At 41.0% G+C, this 21,381-nt stretch overlaps 1 long non-coding RNA gene across 1 annotated transcript in view; it reads right to left on the reverse strand.

The window, feature by feature from the left end:
• The window catches only part of LOC140596013 (uncharacterized), a 126,544-nt gene that overhangs the window by 12,894 nt on the left and 92,269 nt on the right, over nucleotides 1-21,381 (reverse strand). Inside the window, exon 4 of the long non-coding RNA XR_011998036.1 lies at nucleotides 8,808-8,953. This is a non-coding gene — a long non-coding RNA (uncharacterized lncRNA). The remainder of the gene's footprint in view (nucleotides 1-8,807; nucleotides 8,954-21,381) is intronic.

Genomic DNA, 21,381 nt, shown 5'->3' on the forward strand with positions numbered 1-21,381 from the left:
TTTAGATGAGATTAACACATTCACATCAGTAGACTTTGAGTAAAGCAGATTACCTTTCATAATGGGTGTGGACCTCATCCAGTCCTAGATGTCCTGGAGGTCCTCTAGGGAGAGGGAACTCTGTCAGCTGACTTCCTTCAGATCTAAATGGCAATACCAGCTCTTCCCTGGGTCTCCAGCCAGCCAGCCTGCCCTGCAGAGTTTGGACTTGCCAGCTCCTACAATCATGTGAGCCAATTTCTGAAATCTCTGTCTGTCTCTCTCCTCTACTACCTATCCATCCATCCATCCATCCATCCATCCATCCATCCATCTATCCATCCATCCATTATCTACAGAGAGATAATAATATACACACACCTGTTGGTTCTGTTTGTCTTGAGAACTTGACAGATATGCCATTTGAGGTGACCACAGAGTCCTGAGGAATAACCCAGAGACAACACCAATGGCAAACTGATGAGGATTGATCTCTTTATCTGTCTGAGGTGAGACTGGACACTGGTGGTTAAAATTCTGGACAGGCTGGCACAAGGTGCATCCCCGTTGTCCTAATAACTTTTTGCTGTATCTAAGGGATATAGGGGTGGGACTGTACTTTCATAAATTCGCAGCTGAGTGTATGTCCTAGGTGTCATTTTTTCACATCAAGTTTAAATACTTAATTTATCTTAAAAGTGAGATAATTTCCTACTTTACTCTTTCTTCAGAGGAGACCATCAATATCTGTTCTGGGGTTCTGAAAAATCACACCCAATCAATGCAATTTGGGGATTGCTCTTTGTTAAATGGCAGGAGGAGGCCCAAGAGACAGGATCCAGGTCTAGGAGGTACTTGTAAGTCCTTGTTTCTCTATCTATAAAACGGGCACAGTGATGGCTGCCATCACCATCATCACCATCATCATTGTCACCCACTGGACTACTATGGAGAGAGAGAAATGATCATAGAAATGTCTTCGTTCCTCCTCATTCTTTATCCCTTCTTGCTCTCTTTTCATTGGTTGCTTCTCAAGGGATGAATAACGCTCCCCCAGAACTAAACTGGGAGTTAGCAACCAATACAGTACATCAATCTAAGCTAAAAGGTAAGGCTTTCAGGTCAGTAGGTTTTGATGTTTGTTTCCATTCCCTTCACCTCCAGCTTCTGCAATGCCTGAGCCATTCTAGCCCCTTTACTGGGTATGGAAGGGGCAGAGTGATTTTGCTGATACTGCAGAGGAGACCCAGGATGGCTGACAGGAGGCTCAGGCACTACAGCAAGCCTGAGGTGGGGGTTGTTCTAAGGGGAATGGGGCTCCCTGTACCTCTCAGACCATACCTCATAGGTCAAAGGCCAAGAGACTTGGGTACTAACCCCAGATCTACAATTAATCTTCTGTGTGAACTTGCACAGGCCACTGAACAGAACTAAGGCTTAGAGCCTTAGCTTCCTTTTTGTAAAATAGAGATGATATTACTGCTCTGTGTGCACATACACATACACACACACACATCTTTTGATATCAGCATTAAAAAATCTTTTCCAGTTTTATTGAGAAATAATTGACATATATCACTATATAAACTTAATTAGGGCCTATGGCATGATGGTTTGAGTTAAGTATATTGTCAAATGATTATCATAATAGGTTTAGCTAACACCTATCTTCTCACATAGATTCAATGAAAAGAAAAGAAAGAAGAGAAGAATAAAGGAAAATATTTTTCTATGGTGACGAGAACTCTTAGGATGTATTCTGTTAACAACTTTCCTATATATCGTACAGCAGTGTTCACTATAGCCATCATGTTGTACACTGTATCCCTAGTATTTATTTATCTTATAACTGGAAGCATGTACCTTTTGACCACCTTCTTGCAAGTCCTCCTCCCCCTGATCCTCACCTCTAGTAACCACAAGTCTGATCTCTTTTTCTAGGTGTTTGATTTTTTTGTGTTTGTTGTTTTGTTTTAAAGATTCACATAAAAGTGAGATCATACAGTGTTCGTCTCTGTGTTTGACTTATTTCACTTAGCAAAATGCCCTCTAGGTCCATCCATGTTGTCCCAAATGGTAGGATTTCCTTGTTTGTTATTTTAATGGCTGAATAATATTCCATATTCCATTATATATATATATATATATATATATATATATATATATATATATATATATATAACTTGGGGCACCAGCATTTTTCAAACTGAGATTGTTAGAATCACCTGCACCAAGTCCCCAAGGATCTTGCTAACATGCAGACTCCTGGACCTTATCCTGGTCTTTACTGAATTAGATTTTCTGGGGCCAGGAATCTGCATTTTAACAAGGGCACCAGGTAATTCCCAATGTCATATTTTGTCCCAATTATTCACATTTATGTTATTCCACTGAGAGAATGGAATTCTAATTCTAGTTTTACTAGAGTAATGAACTGTCCACACACAGGCCACGTCTCTTTTTCTTTTTAAATTAAAAAAAAATATGTATCTTTATAACATCCTTGGGGAAAAACATGTTTTAGATAATTTACTCTTTTGAGGAGAACAATGTTGTGGTAGAGGGACTAGGAAAAGTCTCCATTTCTCCACTATTCTTTGTATCCACATCACTTATAATGTGACATTGCCATATCTTCCATCAAAAGGTAGAGTCTATTTCTTTCCCCCATGAATCTGGGCTACTCTGTGTTTTGCTTCAGCTGATAGGATGCAGGGAAAGTGATGCATGTCCTTTCCACTGGAAGTCTGAAAAGGTTCCACCTGCTTCTACTTTCCTGGATTCCTACCACTGCCCTGTGACAAGCTCAGGCTCTCCTGCAGGGAGGTGAGAGACCATGGGAGGGAGAGCCCTGGTGCCTAGACATGGACATCCTAGATGTTTACAGCCCTAAAGCAGATAGCCCCCAAATAAGGCAGCTAAGTGAAGAGCAACAGAGCTGCCTGCTAAACCCACAGATGACCATAGATGCCTGAAATCCAAAAGAGCTGCCTAGCTGACCTGTAGACTGTAGTTTTAAAATATAGGTTTTATTATGGCTCAGGTATGGTAAAACCAAGAGATCAGGAGATGACTGCCATTGAAAAGATAGTTTGTTATTCTTACAGATCCCGAGAGAAGGGTGCACACCATACCACAACACAGAGGGCCTCTTGGGGAAGCACCAGGGTCAATCAGGAGACAAAGGGAGAAGAGAGAAAAGTGAACAGGAGCTTTTATTGTAGTTTCCGTTTGACTGACACAGGGTAAGCATGCTCAGAGAAGGGTTGGTTAAAATTTGGTAATTTCAGCAGGCTCTGGGCTGTCCCTAGGTGTCTGATCCTGGCGCTGGGGTGATTAGGGCTGAAAAGTGAAAAGTGGCTCAAGTGTGAAAGCCAGGGAGGTGAAGAAGGCAGTTAAGGTATGGGCTCTGGAGTAGTCCATGTGAAAGGTGTGACCCTAGCTGAGTCATTTACTCTCTCTAAGAAACAGCTAACCTTGGGATGAGCAGTCTCTCCAAGATATCCAAGTATCAGAAAAGAAAAGGCAAGGTTGGTTCAACTGTGAGTAATAGTAAACAGATATTGTTTTAAGCCATTGGGTTTTGAAGTAGTTAGCGATGCAGCAACAGCTGATTCCTACAAATGCCAATGAGGAACACTGACAATGAAAAGGTGGCTACTAAAATGTTAATATTTGGGCATATTTTCCAAAATTGAAGTTCAGGCAGCAGGAAGCAGTGGGACAGGCTGCAGTGGCCACTGGCCATGGGCAACTTGCTTCTGTTCTAATACAACTAATTTACTAATAATTTTCCAAACTTGATTGTTCCAGTCAATTCAGCCTGGAGCTGTCATGGTTACTTCCCCATGTGGGGTCCTCCTGTCTCCTTACTCTCTTTCTCTCTGCAAAAAGTGGAGTTAGTTTAGACTTAAGTGTTCACAAAACCAATGATAAAAACACTAAGCAGTTTGCTCTCAGGAAGTTATTTTTTAGACCTATGATTGTCTAGAAGGTGGAGTCTACCCACATATTTCACCCCTAATCAGGAACATGTAAGGAGCCACATGCAATACCCCCAAAAAAGCATATTTAACATTACAGAAACATTTAGTGTTATAAAATGAAAAAAAGCTATTAGTGTTTTTACAGTACAGACCACCCAAAACAAAATTCAACAGAAATTTTGTGGGCAAAGGAAATATGTAAAAGATACAGTGATTTTCAGCTGGGAACATTTCCAGATTTGAGGGTGAGGTGGGAACAATGTGAGATTTATGCATTCACAAGAAGGGGCCTGGGTAATAAAACTTGAAACTCTCTTTTAGAAGACTAAATAGTGCACTATAATGGTGCTTTCATAGTAAGGGTTAAGTGGTCTTCTAGTAAGGATATTCAGTGAGATCTTAATAATGGAAATAACCGCTTCATATGTAGCATGTGGTTTCTGTGAACCACAGCTCTTGCCTTATTAATATCCCTGAAATACACTGAAATCCATTAAAAATCCCTTCTGCAGATTCCTAACTAAGAACATTTATTCCAGACAGGATGATTTAAAAAAATTAAAGCAAATACCAAACTTGGTCAAAATTAATCAAGTCCTCTGAACATTACTGGCACATCTCTCTGAAATGAATGCATCATGCAAATGACAAATGCATCTTTAAAGGAAAAACTCAGTTCAGTCTCCTAAGTAGGGAAAAATCCAGTCCTCCACCTCCTTCTGCATTTCTCTTTCCTGTGTGTCCCCTTTACTACTCAAACACTCATAATACTTCTGACACCAGATGTGTGTGGGGTTTCCTGCACATCAAGCGATTCTCTGTGACACAGCTGGGTGTCCTACAATGTAACTGGCACAATTCTAATGCCATTTACATGGAGATAGCATCACATCCCATAGGTTGAGAGCTCAGTCCCACAAGCCTGCTCCCACCCCACTTCAGATGCCAACTGCAAGCAATATGTCCCTAGGTTACCCACAACTTCCATCCTATTTGGCTACAAATTGGGGGTTCCTGTGGCCTCTCCTTAAGGTTCGATAATTAGCCAGAGCAGCCCACTGAGCTCAGGGAAACACTTACTTGTATTTATCAGTTTATCAAAGAATATAGTAAAGTAATATATAAAGAATATAGTAAAGTGTAAATATAGATGTACAGCCAGATGAAGAGATATATAGGTTCGGGTCTGGAAGTGTCCCAAATGCAGGAGCTTCTGTCCCCATGGATATGGGTGTGTCATCCTCCTGGTATGGATGTGTTCATCCACCTGGATGCTTTCTGAACCTCCTACTATTAGGATTTTATAAAGGCTTCTTCATATAGGCATGATCAATATTAACTACATTCTAGCCCCTCACCCCCTATATGAAAGGTTGGGGGTGGGGCTGAAAAGTCCTAGCTTCTAATCATGGCTCGACCTTTCTGGTGACTAGCCCCCATCCAGGAGTCACCCAGAGTCATCTCAGTAAATCAAAAGATACGCCTAACATTCCTATCACTTAGGAATTTACAAAGGTTTTGGGAGCTCTGTGTTGGGAATGAGGGGCAGGACAAATGTATGTTTTCTGTTATCTAGTAGCATCTCACTCGGCTTTGGTGACAGGAGTTAACACTGCTTCCCAAGTTTGTTGCACTGGTGACTGCAGTGGTTTAGCCAGGAAAAAGTTCATCTCTGGTTTTCCAAAACCAGTTGGGAAGCAACTCCCTATACCTGCAGAGTTTCACATGATTTACCAAAGGTTTCAGTTGAAATCCATCCCATGAACCACTTCTGAACAAGCAGCAAGGAGGTGATGAAGATGGTATCAGGGGAGGGGAAAGTAATTGCCTGAGCACAGAAGGAAGTGTAAAGGAGTCAAACTGCTCTCCAGAGGGTGAGAGCTGGGAGGGTAAATATCCCTCCCCTAAAATTCCTGGCAGGTGTTTCCACCAAATGCCAGATGCCTGAGGACGCAGCCATTTTGCTAGATGGGGGAGGGGACGGGGGCAGAGATGGGGCTGCTGAAGGACAGAAGATACACACTTGGCACTTAGGGTTCTTGCATCAATTAGATGATCTTAGGGTAGCAGGGTTCTTGGGGCCTGGCTGTGTTGCTATATTCAGGGGAAAAATCCAATTCCATGGCAATGCCTAGGGACAGAGTAGCTATGTTCCATACCAATGACTCTGGAGCCCCTCTCTTCTTCCTCAGCACTGTGCATGGCAGTGCACAGCACCTCCTTTCCCTGGGCTCCGTCAAACCACACCCTACAGTGCCTACAGTGATGTTCAAGTGGTCTATTTGTAGAAGCTATGCATGAGAATTTGGTCATAAAAAAGCATGTGAAAGTAAAAAACACATGGTGTCATCCGTTCTCAATGTCTTGCCAGGGGTCAGGTGCAGACAACCTCCTTCTTCTAGACAGTTTCCCTATATGATGAACTTACTATAAAAGTGACTTATCTTCCTGAATCCACATTGTTCAGGCTGTTTCAGTATCTGCCTATGTCCCTAGAGTAAACTTGGTATAGTTGTTTTCTAGCAGAGGGAAGAGTTGCGAGTGTTATCTAGTTGCTCCCATTAGCCCTCCCTAAGGTCACTGAGAGCCTTCTGCTGGGTGGCAAAAATGGGGAGAAAAAGTGTATGGAAACTATATGGAAAAAATATGACCTTTTGGGGTCAGCTTTTCAAAGAGTCAATTACAGTTGAAATTAGGAGACGGAAGGAAGTTAAAGACTGGAAGCAATAGCAAGGCATGAGATTCATCCAGCCTCCAGATATATATTGAGCACCAACTTGAGCCAAGCACTATTCTAGGTCTTGAGATTACAGAATCTAAATTGGAATTTGAAACTGGATTCAAATGTACATAAAAACGGGCCAACGTAGATAATTGGTGTAGGGACTGAAGATACTTCTGCAAACTTTGAAGACCCCACCGGCGGTGGCAGAGGAGGTGGAGGTGGGCGTGGCAGTCCTTAATACGGATGTTGCCTTTGTCACCGGGGATGCCCCAAGTGCCCTTGTCCTGAAGTGCCCAGAGAAAGACCTGTGCCATCTATTTTCAGATCACGAGGACATTTGGTGGGCTGCTCTGACGAATTTCCTCTGCTGTAGAAGGAGAGGGGCTGTTTATGGATTTCTGGAGGAGGGACTGTTGCCTGATTCTCTTTGCTTGCCCTACTCAGAAAAATGTTCAGATTTCTTTTTAAGGCGATGCATGCAGGATCATTCTATTGCAAGCTATGCATATGTATCTGTTTAATTTTAACTCAAGCTCTTTACCAAAAAGCAAGTTCATTTACTCAGAGCCTAGACAGAAGGCTTTCCCAGTCCTGACACCTTGCTTATTTGCTACTTAAAGTCTTTTGGAAGAAAAGAACAGATTTTTGCATTTTGTTCCCTTTCTTACTTAAGAAATTAAAAAAAAAACCCACACAACTGTCCTAATTGGAAAGGATTCTTGATCTATTTCATTGCAGTCTGTTTATTTCTGGTAAGTATCCAGAACATTTGGCCCCTACCCCTGCCAAGGCTGCTCTCCAACAACATTTCAACTTTGTTCCAGAGCAGTTGGAGTTTCACAGCAGCCCAGAAATCTCTGTAGAGAGCCCCAGGTGACATGCTGGGGCATAGGTCTCCCCTCTCGGGCCTATCCTCAGCTTCCTTTTAGGCCCACCCAAGCTGCTCAGTCACAATGGCTCTCCTGTCTTCTCCGTTCTGCCCACCTCTCCACATAGAGTTGCCCCACCCAGCTGTTGCCACACTCTGTGTGCAAGCATGGGAACTGGGAGATTGTGGGGATCAAAATCTAATTCTGGAACCAACTAGAGTCCCTGGTGTATTGCAAGAACCCAGGACAATTCCAGCCTGTGCAGAGCTGCATTGGGTTAAGCTGTGGATGGTAAGATTGGAACAGGGCCAACAGTGGAGTTGTAGCATACAGGCTAAAAACAAGGTTTCCTCATAAACACATGACACAGATGAAGTCATCATCAAGAATAGCCTTAGGGATTGGTGGAGGAGTGGAAAGGCCACCAAGATAATAGGCAGTCGTGGTGGGTATCCTTATTATGAGGCATCAAAAAAAGGACCCTAGAGGGCAGCCCTGGTGACACAGCGGTTTAGTGCCACCTGCACTGCAGCCTGGGGTGTGATCCTGGAGACCCAGGATCGAGTCCCATGTCGGGCTCCCAGCATGGAGTCTGCTTCTCCCTCTGTCTGTGTCTCTGCCTCTCTCTCTGTGTGTGTCTCTATGAATAAATAAATAAAATCTTTTTAAAAAAAGGACCTTAGAGATGATCTAGACTGAAGGTGGTGCACTAGGAGCCTGCAGATATATTCTACTTGACCCACGAAGTGTGTGTGTACATGTGCATTTTGCATGTGTGTGTGTGCGCACAAGTACATGTGTGTATGTGTTTTCCCCCAAGTTGACATAGTATGCTTTTAGATAACACATATGCTCTCTACTTTGCTTCACTAATGTATATTACCATATTACCTGCTGGAACAGTCAAGCAGGGGCCAGAGAGGGGGATGCAAATTGATGCAGGAAGAACGTACCTCCATCATGCCTCAAATTGCACTCTGCTGAAAGCCTTTCAAAGGCGAACACAGAAGCTTTGTATTAATTTCTCCAAATGGTCAGACTTGGAAATGAGCATGGTAGTGGTGCTTCCCTCCCCTCATAGAAATCACAGCTTCAAAGAGTTCCATTTGCTATAGACTCTAAAACATGCTTAGGGGCTGTCAGGAGGAGAGACCTTGCAGGAAGAGGTGAAGGAGTGTCTAGGAGCCAGTAGCAGCAGGGCTTAGAAAGTGCAAACAAAATTAAACTTCCTGCAGGTGAGCTGCTTACCTGCCCCCTGTTGCACTGGCTGGTGAAGGACCTAGAGGTTTAAGGGCTGGAAACAGAAGCTCTTGTGGAACCAGTTTGATTCAGAGAAGCCAAGGAGGTAGAGTTCCATAAAGAATCACATAGTATTTTCACGAAGCAGTCTGTCCCTGTGAAAATAGAGAACGAGAGGTCCTTTGGGATCAAGGATTCTAGAAGGCTGCTTTTGCCTCACCCCTACTTACAGCCTCCTGCAGAAAGCTTTATTTAGGAAAGTCCAACTCATATACTCTGTAAGTAATGAAAAAGAAAACAGAATAGCTCCCAAGTAAGCATACTGTAAGACACAAAGAACAGCAAATCATGTCACAGAAGAACATGCACCAGAAAAATGTGACCTGGAAGAAATGAAAATATGATCAAACATCCCTCCACGAATTAGAGACAAAGCACAACCAAAAAAACCTTAGCAAAATAATGTGGTCTCCAGAGGGAAACCGCAAAGCACAAATGCAAGTACTCAAATACAAGATGACAAGGCAATGAGAGGTGATGAGATAGGACTAGAAGACTCAGGAAAGATAGAAAAAATAAAGCCATCATCACACGAGTGAAGACAAAATTGGATGGAGCTAAAAAGCAGTGAAGTCACTGCAGCAAATGCTGTGCAAGAAGCCAAGGGCAGAAATATGAAATGCAAACTACATGAACTAGAGATGGGAGTTTAAAACAATCAAAGGGGACATGACAGTGATAGCAGAAAGTCAAAAGAAAGCCAGCATATGCAAAATTAGGGTCCCTGAAGAAACCAAATAATACAAAGTAACAAATATTTTAAAATATAATACAAAGCATTTCTCAAAATGAAACAAGACTTGAATCTACTTGTTGGATGTTCACACCACTTCCCACAGAAACCTGATCCAGGACAGTCACCATATGAGACATAGTCTAGTCTAATTATTGATGTAAAGAGAGCATCCTTTGGGCAGTAAAGCATAAAAAAATCAAGTCATTTACAAAGAGAAAAAAAAATCAGATTGAACTCAAATTTCACCCGACAGCGTTTAACATTAGAAGAAAATGGAGAGGGGTGCCTGGGGGGCTCAGTCAGTTAAGCATCTGGCTCTTGGTTTTGGCTCAGGTCATGATCTCAGAGTGCTGAGACTGAGCCCCACATCTGGCTCCGTGCTCAGTGAGAAGTCTGCTGGAGATGATCTCCCTCTGCTTCTCCCTTTGCTTGTGAGCTCTCTCTCTCTCTCTAAAATAAATAAATAAAATCTCTATATAAAAAAGAGAGAATGGAGAAACACTTAGACGATATTTAAGGAAAGTGCAAACCAAGAATTTTCTATCATCCAAGCTGTTCGACAATTATAAAGCCTATTGCAAACCATTTAAATATGTAGGAACTCAGAAAGTATTGTTTCCATGAACCTTTCTTGAGGAAACAACCAGAAAATGAACTTCATCCAACTGAGACTCAACTGCAGAAACTTTAGCCAAGAGTGTGACTGTAAGCCTTGATTATATTTAGGTTTGGATCTAAAAGTAAATGTGAAGTGGGGATTGGAGTAACAAAATAGAATATAAGTGTCGTATGCTCTGACAATGTAGAAATAATACAACTGGCAAACACTGGGATGGGAAAGGGTAAAGATGTCAGGAAGCTCAGCAATGGCCTTATCTATAAAATCAGGGACATAGGGGGAAGAATTTAAAGACTCAAATAGCAGAACATATCTTTTTAAGAGTCCAAAGTAAAAACTAATCATATTATTGACTAAAGTAGGAAGTGGACAAGAGATAGAAGAAAGGGAAGAAAATACATATGAATTTTATTATTGCTTAAAACAGTTTAAAAAGCAGATGATTGAGGATTTTTTCTGACAATTATAAAGATAATCATTAAAACAATATTACAATTCCCCTTCAGTATCAGAACTTGTTTCTCTTCTCTTGAAAACTTTTCTCTTCTCTTCCCCTTCCCTCCTTTTCTCTCTCCTCTATTTCTCAGCCTGTACCCCCAACCAAGAAAACAAACAGACCTTATATTGAAAGATTTAAAATACTGTACTCAGAGAACAAAATGCAGATTTTCCAATAAATACTGTTATAATGTCTATATTATCCAAAACAACCCACACATTTAATGCAACCCCTATCAAAATACCAACAGCATTTTTCACAGAGCTAGAACAATCCTAAAATTTGAATGGAACTACAAAAGACACCGAATAGCCAAAGCAATCTTAAAAAAGAAAAACAAAGCTGGAGGCATCACAATATCAGACTTCAAGTTCTATTACAGAATTGTAGTGATCAAAACAGTACAATACTGACACAAAAATAGACACATAAGGGCACGTGGGTGGATCAGTTGGTTAAGCATCTGCCTTCAGCTCAGGTCATGATCCCATAGTCCTGGGGTTGGCCTCCCTGTTCAGTGGGAAGCCTGCTTCTCCCTCTCCCTTTACATGCTGCTCCCTCTGCTTGTGTGCTCACTCTCTCACTCTCTCTTTCTGTCAAATAAAATAAATAAGATCTAAAAAAATTAGACGCATAAATCAATGGGACAGAATTGAAAACCCAAAAATGAACACACAATTATATGGTGAATTAATCTTCAATAAAGCAAAAAAGAATTTTCAATGGCAAAAATAATGTCTCTTCAACAATGGCGTTGGGAAAACTGGACAGCAACATGCAAAAGAATAAAACTGGACCACTTCCTACACTACACATAAAATTAAATAAAAAATAGATTAAAGGATTAAAGACCTAAATGTGAGACCTGAAACTATAAAAATCCTAGAAAAGAACACAGGTAGTAACTTCTTTGACATTGGCAATAGCAACGTCTTTCTTGGTATATCTCTTGAGACATGGGAAACAAAACCAAAAAGTACATAAAATATAAAAAATAAATTAAAAAAACACCTTATTGGAACTACATCAAAATAAAATCTTCTGCACAGTGAAGGGCACAATCAACAAAACTGAAAGGCAATCCACAGAAGATATCTGCAAATGACATATCTGATAAAGGATTAATATCCAAAATATATAAAGAACTTATAAAATACAACAATCCAAAAATGAAAAATCCGATTAAAAAGTGGGCAAAAGACATGAAAAGGCATTTTTCCCAAGAAGACATACAGATGGCCAATGGACACATGAAATGATGTTCAGCATCACTGATTATCAGGGAAATACAAATCAAAATTACAATGGGATATCACCTCATACTTGTCAGAATGGCAAAAATCGACAACAGGTATTGGTCAGGATGTGGAGAAAGAGGAACCCTCTTGCCACTGTTGGTGGGAATGCAAACTGATGCAGCCTTTCTGGAAAATACTATGGAGGTTCTTCAAAAAGTTAAAAATAGAACTACCCTATGATCCAGCAATCTACTACTACATATTTGCCCCCAAAATACAAAACTACTAATTCAAAGGGATATACGCACTCTGTTTATAGCAGCATTATCTATAATAGCCAAATTATGGAAACAGCTCACATGTCCATTGGCTGATAAATGAATAAAGAATAGGTGGGGTGTGTGTGCATGCATGTGTATGTGTGTGTGTGTGTGTGTGTGTGTGTGTGTATATATATATATATATAATATATGATACATATAATGGAATATTACTCAGCCATAAAAAAGAATGAAATCTTGCCATTTGCAACAACATGGACAGAGCTAGAGTATTATGCTAAGTGGAGTAACTCAGTCAGAGAAAGACAAATACTGTATGATTTCACTCATTATGGAATTTAAGAAACAAGACAAACAAGCAAAGGGGGGGGAAGAGAGAGGCAGACCAAGATACAGACTGTTATAGAGAACAAACAGATGGTTACCAGAAGGGAGGTGGGTGGGGGGATGGGTCAAAGAGATGATGGGGATTAAGGAGGGCACTTGTGATGAGCACCTGGTGATGTATGGAAGTGCTGAATCACTACATTGTGTACCTGGAACTAATATTACACTGTATGTTAACTAACTGGAACTTAAATAACTTTAAACAAATACAGATCTTCTTCAACTTACATAGGGCTACATCCCAATAAACCTATCATAAATTGAAAACAATGTAAGTTGAAAATGCATTCAATGCACCCTAACCTCCGGAACATCACAGATTATAGCCCAGCCCACCTTAAACATGCTCAGAACACTTACATTAACCTACAGTTGGGCAAAATCATCTCTCACAAAGCCCATTTTATGAGAAAGTATTGAATATCCCAGTGATTGGAGAATACTATGCTGAAAGTGAAAAGCAAAATGGTTGTATGGGGATAGAGCAGTTATAAATATGTTGGTTATTGATCTTTGTGATCATGTGGCTAAGGCAGGTCTGTGGCTCCGTGCCTCTGCCCAGCACTGAGAGAGGATCAGGCCACAAATCACCAGCCCTGACAAGGTCCAAATTCAAAATCTGAAGCATGGTTTCTACTGAATGTGTATCACTTTTGCAACATCTTAAAGCCAAAAAATCATTAAAGTGTAACCATTGTAGGTCAAAGACCATCTGCAATGTGCCAGATCTAAGATCAAACTCATACTAAGAAACATAAATGGGATTATTAACATAAATGATTTTCACATTGTATCATAAAGCACAGCCAAATCTTATGCTGTTTAAAAGCAACATATCTCAGAAAAAAATTAAAAAATAAAAGCAACATGTCTCAGGTAGTAAATAAATCATTAAGGTTGAAAATGAAAAGGATGGCCAACATGTACCAGACAAGCACAACCGAAAGAAAGCAAGTACTGTCAGTTTACCTTCAAAGAAGAGTAAATTCAGGACAAAAACCATTAAATGAGACAAAGAAGGGGGTATTATAATGTTAGAGAATGCATTGCACAATGAAGACAGAATAATGAATGAATATCTATGGATAAAATCACAGGACAGCAATATTCCCAAGGCAGAAATTACAGAAGATATAAGGAGAAACAGAAACACACTTGTCATAAGGAAACTTTTCCATCCTATTAATTCATGTCAGAATTAATGTCAAATAACAAAAAGAAGTCAAAACTAAGAATGTTGATCTGATTAATATATGTCAAAATCTACATGCTGAAAATGAAGGATCTACCTTCTTTTCAAGGGTCAAGGGAACACCCATGAAAAGTGACCACATGATAGACTACAAGGAACATCTTAATGAATTTCCAAAAGGAGAAACAGTACAGGCAAAATACTCTGATCATAAAATGGTTAGCCTAGACACTAATAACTAAATAGAAACTAACAGAAGAAGATTCTTCTACCTGAAATTTTTAAAAAGATAAACAAATCTCTCCTAAATATCTCTTAGGTCAAAAGAGAAAAATGCATGTCAAATTGCAGAGATTTTAGGAAATGACAATTGAAAAAATGATACAACACAATCTGTGACTTACAGCTGAAGCAGTGCACATCATTAAATGTTTGTGTCAATAAAAATAGAAAGGATAAAACAATTATTTAAACATCTAATTCAAGTTTTAAGACCCTCACTCTTTTTAAACCCAATCATCAACTTTAATGTGTTATATTAAAGTAGACTTACAGAGGCATAATTGATGTACAATCACCTGCACACATATTTAAACCCTATAGTTTGGCAAGTTGTGACATAACATATCCACCTGTGAAACCATCACCACATGAGCATATCCACCCCCCCAAATGTCTGACGTTCTTTTGTAATTCCCACATCATCTCAATCACTGATTTAATTTCTGTAAATATAGATTCATTTGCACCTTCTAGAAGTCAAAAATATAAAATTATAAAGTATTATGTAGCTCCTTTCATTCAGCATAATTATTTTTAGATTTATTGAAATATTTACATGTAATGATATGATGTCTTGGGATATGCCTCAAAACTACCTGGCAGTGGGTAGGGGGAACAGGTAGAGGTGAAATGAACAATAAATGTTATCATTTATCAGCAATAAATGTTAATTACTAAAGCTAAACCAGAAAGTTCATTTTACTATTCTGGCTACTTATATAAATGTTTCAAATTTTCCATAAGAAAAAGTTCTTAAAAATTACTTCTGGGGGATGGGGTAACAAGGTGATGAGCATAAAGGAGGGCACGTGATATAATGAGCACTGGGTGCTATATACAACTGGTGAATGACTGAACTCAACTTCTGAAACTAATAATACACTATATGTTAATTAATTGAATTTAAATAAAATAAAATTAAAAAATATTACTTCTGCTCCACCTTACTATTCTTGTGCTATTTAATGTTACTGCACATCTTAAATTCTTGTCTATTACTGTTATTCAAAATAACTGTCCTTGAATTTACTTTTTGAGGTTTTAAAATCCAAACTTTATATCTTCAGGACTCTAGAACAGTGGACCAATTCTACTTAACAACAGAATGAAACAAATCCTCCACTTGAGTTGAGTTTTTAAAGTGCTGGTTGCTAGACTTCATGAATACTCATGTCCAAGGGAGGGAACATTTGAGCCCACTAGATGTTTTGTGTCTTAAAGACACAGCAGGTGAGATCGGCATCAGATGGCCAAGTTTTCTCTGAGGGAAGACACATTAGCAGAACTGGGGAATTTGCCAACAAACATGGTGGTCTTGTTTCTCAGGGGAAGGAAAGCATGAGTGAAGACTGTGGGCCAGAGATGATGTAATTAGTTATTATCAATCAAATCATATAAACAATGAACCACATAAATGATATAAACAGTCTACCATATGAACAATGTAAATAATGAACCATGATGTGTACACATTATTTGTTCAATTAAAGCATTATCTTTAAAAGTTAGTAAAATGAAAAGGGCAAAAGGAAACAGACTAAAACAGTGCTCCAGCTTCCTCTGGTGTTAATGAGAATTTGCTTGTTAAGGAGAGCTGGCCACTCTTCCTCTTATACTGAATGACTCTACGTCTGCTCCACTTTCCTGTCTGAGAAAAGCAGGCAGCACAACTTGCTTATGGTGTTTAATGTGTGTCAGAGTCAGTTATCTCTAAGTGGGTTGCATTTGTGGAATGACTGGTGTGGTAGACTGTTAAATTTGTAGCTCCCAAGGAGCCCTGCCTTCCAGCACAGTGTCTCTGGGCTTGACCATATGATGGGTTTGGTAAAATGGTCATTAGCAAAAGGGATGCAAGCAGAGGTTTGATCCATGCTTGCAAAGCAGAACTTATCCTCTTGGAATGCTCTCTCTTGGAGGCAGCTGCCATGCTGTCATGAAGCTCAAGCTAGCCACAAGGAAAGATCATGTGGATTGAATGAGTGGGCCCAGCCTTTCAGCCAACTCCAGCCAGGTACCAGTCATATGAGCAAAAAGCCATCCTGGATGTCCGGTCAAACCAATGAATCATGAGAAATAATAAAATGGTTATTTTAGGCCAGCAAATCTGAATGGTTTCTAACACAGCACTAAATAAGTGAAAGAATTAGTATATACATGACTCTCTGTGTTTCTGGAAAGTCAGTGAATATTTGCACAAGTGAGCCACAGGTTAAGAGAATTAGCAATGAAAACAAAATTTCTACAACTACTAAGATAATTACTTGCTTTCAGCACGAAATAAAATTTAGGAAATCCCTCTCACACATACCTTTCCTGGAATATATCTATTGGGTGGTGGTAGCCGACCAAGTAAAAGCATGCCCAGAAATGCCCAGAGAAGGTGATGCTGGAAAGGTCTGTGGATAATGAGCATTACCCCAGGTTAACGTGACTGACCACAGCTCCTTGGCATAATAAAACACCATGGTGGAGTCAGCCTTGCTCTGCTCAGTCCATTTCACAGAGCAACTGTGAGCTGTTTGGGGCAATGCTGCAGAGAAGAAAACCAGGCCCAGATCCAGAAAGGCTGCAGAGGTGGTGGAACCCCTAGTGCTGGAACAAGCCTGCAGCAGCTCTGGAACACACTGGCTTCTAGACACCAGGTTAGGAAATTGAGCCAAGGGCTGATGGGGTGCTTCACATTAGTGGAGGCCACAAACCCCTAACCCATGGACCTGTGCAACAGAAGGAAAAGCCAAAGAGAATGAAATCATTGCATGAGGGCCTTGCCCTTGCCTGCATTGCATTCACTTCCCATATATATTCTGTTACAAAGCGAGTGAAATTGTTCTAGCTCACTGCAGTGGATGAAAACAGACTCCACCCACCATTTCCTGGGTGTGGGTGCTGTGGGCAGATGCCAGGAGGAATTTAAAAGAAGTCATGCTATTTTGGGTATTATAATTTGCCAGAATGCCAAGGCAGTAATACGTCTGCCTGTGTGAAATTCCCACTCTTTAGACACTGAACTTCGTCCCGGCGTTCACATTGTTCTAGCTCACTCCTTTGTGAAGTTACTCTGTGGCCTTTCTCCTTACAATTCTCGTTTCAACACAGGGACTTGTGCTCTGACCTAGGGGCAGCCTCCTGCCTGGCCAGGCTACATTCAAATCTCTAAGTGCTTTTACCTAATGGGCTAATGTGAGGGGTAGACAGGCTAGGGTGGCATCATCAGAGCTGCAGGCAAATCTGAAGTTTGCCAAGAAGGTTCCAGATTGATCAGCTCTATCCCCAGTGGTGACTGGATCGGGAACTAAAAGAGAAAACTCAAGGAGAGTGGCTGAAGGGGTCAGGCCAGGCCAGCACTGCCCTGACCAGTGCAAATCAGGAAAAAGAGGTCATTCAGAAAAGAAGGGAAGGCTATTTTGGGGAAATAAAAGGCAAAATGGATGTCACTAGACGACAGGACAGACCTCCAGTAATAGGTGTGTGTGTGTGTGTGTGTGTGTGTGTGTGTGTATTTCATTTTGGAGAATTTTGAGGAGCTCGGAGGCAGAGCCCTATTTTTAGTGTCTATTGTGTGAGGCTTTGGCAGGGATGTGCATAGCTGCAGTTTTCTTCTGACAATGATTACATTTTAAATAGAGAAAGAAGGTAATGAGGGCAAAAATAATAACTATTTTCAGGCCTCAAAATTCAGGGTATTTGAAACAGGGTTTTCTAAAATGCCAGCCTTGGTAGAAGAACCATTTTTCCTTCTTGCCTTTCATCCAAGGCCTCCTAATAGATGATGCTCCGGGGGGAGGCAAGGCAGCGTTCTTTTCTTCCCTATGTCCCGTTCAGGCCCAGCTGTCTGATTTCCACTATTTAACAAGGGAGGAGGAGAGAGGAAGCAGGGACCCACCCACCATGGAGATTCTTCAACTCTGTGCTCAGAATTGCTGGGGGCTGCCAGAAGTACAGATTCCTGGCCCCAGCTCCAGTAGGGTTTGCTTCCATGGCTCTGGGCGAAGACTAGCAGCAAACAGAATCTGTCCCCCTGAGTGTTTCCAGGGGACTGAGTGTGAACAGTCCTGAACCCCATTTTGAGAAACCTCCCTTTGTATGCATAGGTTCATGAACTTAAAGGAGTCTGAGATGTGCAGAAGAGGGCACTGACTCTAGAATTAGATGGGAATGAGAGATGGTGTGGGCAAGACCATTGTGATATTGTGATTTATAATAAGAAATATGTATTTGGTTTTTGTCCCCATTTCTGAACCAGGCTCCTAAGACACTTGGAATTTCCTGAGAAGAGCCATAAAGATGCCTTTTGTTATATAAGGGGACTTTTAGAAGCATCTCAGAGTTGGGGGCTGGTTGCCAGTGAAACCAAACCTGAGATTAGAGGGTCAGAATTGTCAGTCCCAGCCCTGGACCTCCCAGGAGGAGAGAGGGGTCAGAGATTGAGTTCAATCGTCAATGGCAAATGATGTAATCAATCATGTCTGTGTGATGAAGCCTCTATAAAAAACCAAAAGGACTGTGGACCCCCTCCAGTTATATTGAGTTAGAATCTCTGGGGATGATGGGATCTAGATCTTGTATTGTTTTAAAAGATCTACAGTTGATTCTGGTGCATAATCAGTATTGGCACCCAGTCATGGCATTGTCAGGTGCCCTTACTCACATTCTCCATCTTGAGTAGGAGGAGGTATGCATTTATCCAGGTTAGTGGCAAAAGACAGAAAACCAACTTAAAGTAGCTTATGCCAAAAAGGAGGGACCAGTAGCTGCCATAATTGGAATGCTTCAATGGGTGGTGCTGGTGACTGGATCCCAGGGTTCTAGAGGGGCATTCCAGATATTCTCTATCTTTAACCTCTTGTTTCTCCCTATTATATTTATCCTCAGACCAACTGTTTTTGGGAAGAGGCAGGGATGACTTCTCAATATCATGTTACAGAGGATAATTCCAGAGACATAGACATCACTAAAGAAGGCTCTCATTGGCCTACCTCCCCCATGCCTGTGCTACAGGGTAAGGAATGGGCTGATTGGCTAGGGTGATCAGGTATCAGATCTAGATGGGTAACAGTCATTTACTCAAATGAAAATATCTGCAAAGGAAAAGAAGCAGAGACTGAGAAGTGGTAGTATCTACTGGAGCCCCAAAAGATCATGCTAATAACCAACTTTTTTCTGAGCATCATGCATGTGTATAAGGCACACTGCAATAAGCACTTTACACACTCTGTGCTTTAAAATTTTATCACAAATCTTACAAGAGGTGTCCCTTGTCATTCTCATTTCCTAGAAAAGACAAAGGCCTAGAGAGGTTATGTGCCTACACAGGCTTGCCAAGTTTGTTGGCAGAAACTGAAATTCAACTCAAGACTGTCTGATGCCAGAATCAAGCAGTAACCAGAACGGCTCTCAGCCTCCAGGACCAGCATGAGCACATGGCTTCCCCTCCTCCCCTGGCTCACCTATGGGAACGTGGCTGATCATTACCCCTTTCTTATTCTTTTGGCTTAAATGATGCCCTCTTCCTCATTTTGAAGCATTCTGAAGGGCAATTATTGTGCTACTGACACCTTCTAGCAGTTTATGAATTTGACAAACCAACTTCAGTTCTGCACTGAAGTGTGCTTTGGCTCCTCTCTAGCAGATCCTCATTGTTAGCCAGCTGAGGGCCCTGCACTGGATTGTTCATAGACTTGAAGGTTGTGGAGGGCTGGAGGAACTACCATGTCCACTCACAGATGAAGTATCTCTGGGAAAATTGTTATAGGGGGCTTTTAAAAAATATTTTATTTATTTATTCATGAGAGACACAGAGAGAGAGAGAGAGGCAGAGACACAGGCAGAGGGAAAAGCAGGAGCCCGATGTGGGACTTGATCCCGGGACTCCAGGATCACACTGTGGGCCGAAGGCAGGCATTCAACCACTGAGCCACCCAGGGGCCCCTGTTATAGGGGGCTTAAAACAATTTTTTTTCATTACAAACCCTACTTCACACAAAAAGGAAAGAGGCAGTAGATCAAGTGAGAAATTCAAAGGTCTGCAGATTTAGAGAGAGTTCCTCTATGCCCCAAATCCTTGCTTTTCTCAGTTCTCCCCTCCCTGACCCCTTGCCAGTCCCAGCATCTTTCTTGCCCCCTCTCCTAACCCCTTCTTCTTTCCCTCTGCAGCAGCTCTATTATTTCTAAAGTACATTATGTACTTTTATGATTTGGTCTTCCTGCTGTGACATCAAGAATGAACTTTAATAGGAGTATAAACACCATTTTAAAATTCTTTTGCAGGCTTTCACTTTTTATATTCTACTGCGCGCTTGTCTCTCCATGAATAAACAAATCATGCACCAACAAGTAGGGTGAGAAAATGCATTTCCTTTGTTGTTACAGCAGTTCTTGCTGGAGGCAGTGTGACTTGTAACACAGATATATTTCTACCTTCCTTCCCTCTCTGACATCAACAAGAAAACAAGAGCCAATTCCCAAACATTCCTTTCTTCACAAGGATGCAGAAAAGTAATGTCACCCATACTGAAGGCTCCCCATAATGTGGCTGTGACTGACACTCTGGTTTGTAAACTCCAAATTGAGTAACTGAGTTCTCCTGCGTGTTATCCATCAACAGTATCAGACAGGGAGAGGCCATGTGCCCAAAGGGTTTAGATGGGCAAGTCATTGATGAACATGGAAGAAGAGGGTTGCACAACACAGAGTTGACGTGCAATAGAGACATGTCACCTGATCGGTGCCATCAGTTTTATGATTGGGATGATATTTAGTGGTAATATAACATGTAATTACCTAGAGAAAAGAATGGAATGGTTTGAAAGCCTTTAGCCATGGTAAATTTTTTTCCGTAAAAGTTATGGTCAGGATTCTCATCTCGTTTTGGCTAATCTGCATTGTGGTTCAACTTATCTGTGGTTCTCACTAAATGTACTCATAATCCCAAATTGCTCATTCATTTTGGAGACAGGTTAGGTGGTGTAAGGTTCCTTCTTCTATACCACAATATTTTATTGGAGGGATCTATAAGGACATTTTATTTTCAAACAGGTTGAGTTTAAAGGTGCCTGAAAGATTCCCCGCCCCCAGAGAGACTTGTCCAATGGGTAGTTGGAAATCTGGTGACCAGAGGTAAGCTGCATTTGAGAATGAAGATTCTGATTGTACTTCAAGCCATAATAAAAAGGAAACACTCTCAAGTAGAGGTTGTAGAGAAAGGCGCTAAGTTTTACATGCTATTTGCAGACCAGTCAGAGAAAACAAAAAGCAGTTAAAGAAAGAGAACCAGAATGAGGTGCCTTGGG

This window comes from Vulpes vulpes, chromosome 16 (assembly GCF_048418805.1).
Source record: "Vulpes vulpes isolate BD-2025 chromosome 16, VulVul3, whole genome shotgun sequence".
Classification (NCBI taxonomy): Eukaryota; Metazoa; Chordata; class Mammalia; order Carnivora; family Canidae; genus Vulpes; species Vulpes vulpes.